Source organism: Ornithorhynchus anatinus, chromosome X1 (assembly GCF_004115215.2).
Source record: "Ornithorhynchus anatinus isolate Pmale09 chromosome X1, mOrnAna1.pri.v4, whole genome shotgun sequence".
Lineage (NCBI taxonomy): Eukaryota > Metazoa > Chordata > Mammalia > Monotremata > Ornithorhynchidae > Ornithorhynchus > Ornithorhynchus anatinus.
The window spans coordinates 39,293,833-39,299,832 of NC_041749.1; positions in this window are offsets into that span (position 1 = coordinate 39,293,833).

Here is a 6,000-nt window from a genome sequence, read left to right on the forward strand (position 1 = left end):
CTCAAATTAAAAATGTCTCCCTGTGCATTTCAAGTGACCCACATAAACTGTGACAAAAACCAATGTCACAATGAAACCGGAGCTAAAAACAAGTCTGACATTAAATAGCACGTCGATTCATGGTTACTCTGATGGACTTCTGTTCTAACCTGGCCCAATTTTGCCTTAGATATTCCCTTCTATAACTTGGCTGCCTACAGGATGTTTGTTTGGTGTAAGTCTCGAAATGAGAACAGCTTCCTAGAGATCTTTAAGGATAGAATGAATATGTTTCTGGGAAGGGTTAGCGGGTCATGCTGCTTGTCGTCTATGTGACCTCTGCTCATTTGATATTCTCCCCCGCCCCAACCCCACAGCAATTATGTACATATCTTTAAATTATATATCATTAACAAATTATGTATATTAATGACTGTCCTCCCTTCTAGACTGTAAGCTTGTTGCAGGCGGGGAATGTGTCTATCAAGTCTTTAGTATTAAACTCTTCCACGCACTTAGTAAGGTGCTCTGCACAGGCTAAGTGCTCAATAAATATGATTGAATGAATGAACTTTTCTTCCTCAGTTGCACCAATGCATCTTTGAGGGAAGTCTAAGACAGTGCTCCGTGGGATGACCACAGAGCCAGCCACAGAACAGGTGCTGGGTAAGTCCCAGGAAAACCTTTTGTTTTAGGGTTCCCTTTCTTTAACAACTGAAAATGTCAGTGGCGGGATGAGACGGGAAGGGAAAGAGAGCTTAGGACCCAGGGATTTTCCCAGATTCCTCGGCCCAATGCTCAAGCGTCCACGTGGAGGGGTGTCTAACCAGTAATAATAATTCTGGTATTTGTTAAGCGCTTACTATGTGCCAGGCATTGTACTAAGCACTGGGAGGATACAAGCAAATGCGGCTGGACACAGATCTTGTCCCACACGGGGCTCACAGTCTCAATCCCCATTTTACAGATGAGGTAATTGAGGCAAGGAGAAGTTATTGCCCAGCAAACAAGTGGCGGAGCCGAGATTAGAACCCATGACCTTCCGACTCCTAGGCCCATGCCCTATTCACTACACCATGCTATTTCTAAGGACATAGAGTTTGGGTGTTTTTAGAGCTACGTGAGGTAAGTCTTTGTGATACATGGCTCCCAGAGGACTGCAGAAGGACCCTCTTTTATGAAGGTTGGTCCTCTTTTTTCAACATTGTTTGTTAAGCACTGACTATATGCCGGGCACTGAACGAAGCTCTGGGGTAGATACAAGATAATCGGGTTGGACACAGTCCCTGTCCCATTTAGCGCTCACAGTCTTAATTCCCATTTTACAGCTGAGGTAACTGAGGCCCAGAGAAATTAAGTGACTTGCAAGGTCACATAGCAGACAAGTGGCGGAGCTGGGATTAGAACACAGTTCCTCTGATTCCCAGGCCTGTGCTCTTTCCACTAGGCCTGGCTGCCTCTCCCCCTTAAATCCCTTGGACCTGGGATAATCTTTCCATTCATTCAATAGTATTTATTGAGCGCTTACTATGTGCAGAGCACTGTACTAAGCGTTTGGAGCTACCCATGGTAGTTACATCTCTGCACAAAACCTGGAAGACAGGTGCTCTGTACAGAAATAAGCAGCGTGGCCCAAGGGAAAGAACATGGGCCTTGGAGCCAGATGACCTGGGTACTAATCCCAGCTTCACCACTTGGGCAAGTCACATCATTTCTTTTTGCCTGTTTACCTCATCTGTAAAATAGGGATTAAGACTGCGAACTCTGTGGGACAGGGACTGGCTCCCACACAATTATCTTATATTTTCCCCAGTGCTTAGTACAGGGCCTGCCACATAGCACGTAGTAAGCGCTTTAACAAATACCATAAAAAATATTCCCACGGGGAAGGAGAAAGAATTCCTGTTTCTGACATGGAGATCTAGAGCACCCATTTTTCCCAAAGATCATTCCTGCTGGGTGCAACAAGTGTGAAGTGGTTATTACCCCTTTCTTCAGTCCTCTAAACCAAAAAAAGAAAACCAACTCCTCACCAGATTCTCTTGTCGTTGACCAACTGACTTCCTCTGGCTTTCAGTACAGGACTTTGACTAATTCATTCATTCAATAGTATTCATTAAGCGCTTACTATGTGCAGAACACTGTACTAAGCGCCTGGAATATACAATTCGGCAACAGATAGAGACAATCCCTGCCCAGTGACGGGCTTACAGTCTAATAATGTGTGAGGGTTGGCTTCTTAAAGAAGATTCTTGGGAAGCAGCATGTCCTACTGGATAAAGCGCAGGCCCTAGAAGCCAGAGGATCTGGGTTCCAATCCCAGATCTGCCATTTGCCTGCTGTGTGACCTTGGGCAAATCACTTTACTTCTCTGTGCCTCTGTTTCCTCAACTGCAAATTGGGGATTTAATACCTGTTCTCCCTCCTACTTAGACTTTGAGCCCCATGTGGGACAGTACCTGCCTGATCGATTAGACTGTAAGCCTGTCAAATGGCAGGGACTGTCTCTATCTGTTGCCGACCTGTTCATTCCAAGCGCTTAGTACAGTGCTCTGCACATAGTAAACGCTCAATAAATACTATTGAATGAATTAACTTGTATCTACCCAGTGCTTAGAACTGTGCTTGACACATAGTAGTGCTTAACAAATGTCATTAAAAAAAATCATCTTATGGGAAAATCGTATTATAGCTACTATAACTTCAATGGAAACTAATGAGCTAAGGGATAGAGAGTTTGACGATAGTACAGTGGCTGATATTTTCCAACACAGAGTCCTGTATTACTGATGTGTCCACCATTATTAGGATACTGTACAAATATACTTACAAAATATAATAGTTATATCACATTACTTTGTTAAAACACAAAGTATCGTGCATACAATCCATTGGAGGAATTTGGACGGGAATGGGATGAGGAAGATGGAGAGACAGAAGAAGTTAGGAACTAGAAATCTTTCCTTTTTGGCTTAAGGGTCTACGGAATTGCGAATAATGTGGTCATAGTTAATCCACTGATGTTCTGCAAGCTCGTTGTGGGCAGGGATCACATCTATTACAATTCTATTATACTGTTACATTGTACTCTCCCAAATGCTTAGTACAGTGCTCTGCATGCAGTAAGTAATAAATATGATCGATTGATTGATTAATTGGGATAAAAGAATTTTTGAACATAATGATTGGAGTATACAGAAGAAGAAGCCTCTCTTCTATCTTCTTCAAAAACACTCTGACCCTCCCCTCACCTACGCTCTATTCAGTGTTCCATGTGCAAATTACAACTCATAGAGCAATTACTGTAGTTAATTCCTTTGGCTCTGACTCACTTGAGATGCAAAGGGACTAATTATCAGAAAAGAAAAAAGAATCAGCATGGGTTGTCATTTTGTATTTTCCTTCAGGGGAAGATCAGACCCAGTATATGCTACCCAATGTCAGCCATCTATGTCTAAGCCACTTTTTAAAATTTCAAGACAATGAATGTATTTTCTTGCCAACATTGGGAAGGATTAAGACTAGGATGTCCTAACTCAAATAAATGATCAAGAAATGCTTCTTAAACTCGTGTTTTTACAATTTCTACTTTGAAAACAAATGTTTAAGTACCTCAGTCTGCCCTATAACCCCAGTGGATCTGGCATTATGGGGTTCACCTTATTCAGTATGCCTCCTCCCCACCCCACATGGCTCCACCTCCTCCTCTTGAAGCTGGAAAGGGGCTGGAGGTGGAGCCAGTATGTTGAGACTACTCGTTGGCTCTACTGGCAGAACTTGGCCTCTGACCAGATCCCAGTAGGCAGAAAACTCTATTAAGCATTTGGTAGAGGGCAACAATAATAATAATAATAATAATAACTGTGGTATTTGTGAAGCACTTACTATGTGCCAGGCACTGTTCTAAGCACTGGGGTAGATACAGGCCAATCAGGTTGGACACAGTCTATGTCCCACGTGGGACTCACGGTCTTAATACACATTTTACAGATGAGGTAACTGAGGCACAGAGAAGTTAAATGATTTACCCAAGGTCAAACAGCAGACAAGTGGCAGACAAGGGGAACTAGAACCCATGACCTTATGAATCCCAGGCCTGTGTTCTACCCACTAGGTCATGCTGCTTTTCTGTCTTCATTGTCTTCAGTAGCAGGCCCTGGAATATAAATGCATTTTCTGAAGATGATATTATGATAGAGAGATCCATGTTTGCCAGAATCTTCTCTGGGGTTCTAATCCCCACCCCACCACTCCTTGCTGTGTGACCTTGAGCAAGCGACCTTCTATATGCTTCAGTTTCCTCATCTGTAAAATGTTTTGGTCCTATAGTATTTGTTAAGTGCATTCTGCTTGCCGGGCACTGTATTAAACCCTGGAGTAGATACAAGCTAATCAGGTTGGACACAGTCCAGGTCCCACATGTGGCTCACAGTCTTAATCCCCATTCTATAGCTGACATAACTGAGGCCCAGAAAGATAAAGTGACTTGCCCAAGGTCAACCAACAGATAAATGGCAGAGTTAGGATTAGAACCCTGGTCCTTCTGACTCCCAGGCCCATGCTCTATCCACTGGGCACATTATTTATCTTCTGTCAGTGCTCATCCAGCCTTGCAGCCTCCTGCCAGAACACCTGAGAACAGTAGTCCACTTAACCTGCAGGAAAATTCAGATCTGAGGACTTCTTCCTCCAATAATAACAACAATAATAATAATGATGATAAATTACATAAATTACTATGTGCCAAGTACTGTTCTAAACTCTGGGGTAAAAACAAGTTAATCGGGTTGGATATAATTAATCAGGTTGGGGCTCACAGTCTAAGTAGGAGGGATTAGGATTTTATCCCCATTTTACAGATGAGGTAACTAAGACACTAAAGTTAACTCACTTGCCCAAGGTCACACGGCAGACAAGTGGCCAAGAAGGGATCAGAACCCACTTCCTCCGACTCAGGTCTGAGCTCTTTCAACTAGGCCATGGTGCTTCTCCTATTTGTTCAAATGTTTACCATGCATATAATTCTGGGGTTGATTCAATGCATTCCCGAGCCACACTGTCCCTGTCCCACAGGAAGCTTTGAGTCCATGGTTAAGGGATAAGGCAGAACAGAGAGAAGCAGTGTGGCCTAATGGATAGAGCATAGGCCTGAGAGTCAGAAGGGCATGGGTTCTAATACTGACTCTGCCACTTATCTGCCTGGTGGTCTTGGGCAAATTACTTCACTTTCCTGGGCCTCAGTTACCCAAGCTGTAAAATGGGGATTAAGATTTTGAACTCTATGTGGGCCTGGAATAGCTTGTATCTACTCCAGGGTTTAGTACAGTGCCTGACAAGCAGAATGCACTTGACAGATACCATAAAGACAAAACATTTTACAGATGAGCAAACTGAAGTACATAAAAGGTCACTTGCTCAAGGTCATACAGCAGAGAGTGGTGGGGTGGGGATTAGAACCCAGGTCTACTTGTTCCTTGTCCTTTACTTTTTCCACTGGGCACTGATGGGCTTAACTAGTTTGTTTTGCATTGTTATCTTGAATGGTTGTTTTCTTCATTCATTCTTGTTTTGTTTTTCACCTTATTGTTGATGTTTTTGTTTACCCCTATTTAGATCCATCCTGAAACAGTCTGTTTCCCCTGAAATTGCCCTAGGACTTTACACAGTGATTATGACATTAGTGTTTAATAAATACTATTACTACTATGGCTAACTCCTTGACTGACAAACTATATTCCAAAGTTTTCCTCCCCCAAGTGTAGTAGTAATTGTATTGGAGTGCCCACTAAACAATGATAATGCTACTAATGATAATGGCAAAAATAATAACGGCACTTATTAAGCACCCACTCTGAGTTAGGAACTGGAATAGATACAAGGTCATCAGATTAGACACAGTCTTTTTCCCATATGGAGTTCACTATCTCTCTTAACCTGTCTGGTCCTCAGTTTCCTCATCTGTACAGGGGGGATAGGAACATAATAATAATAATAATTTAATAATAATTATGGTATCGGCAT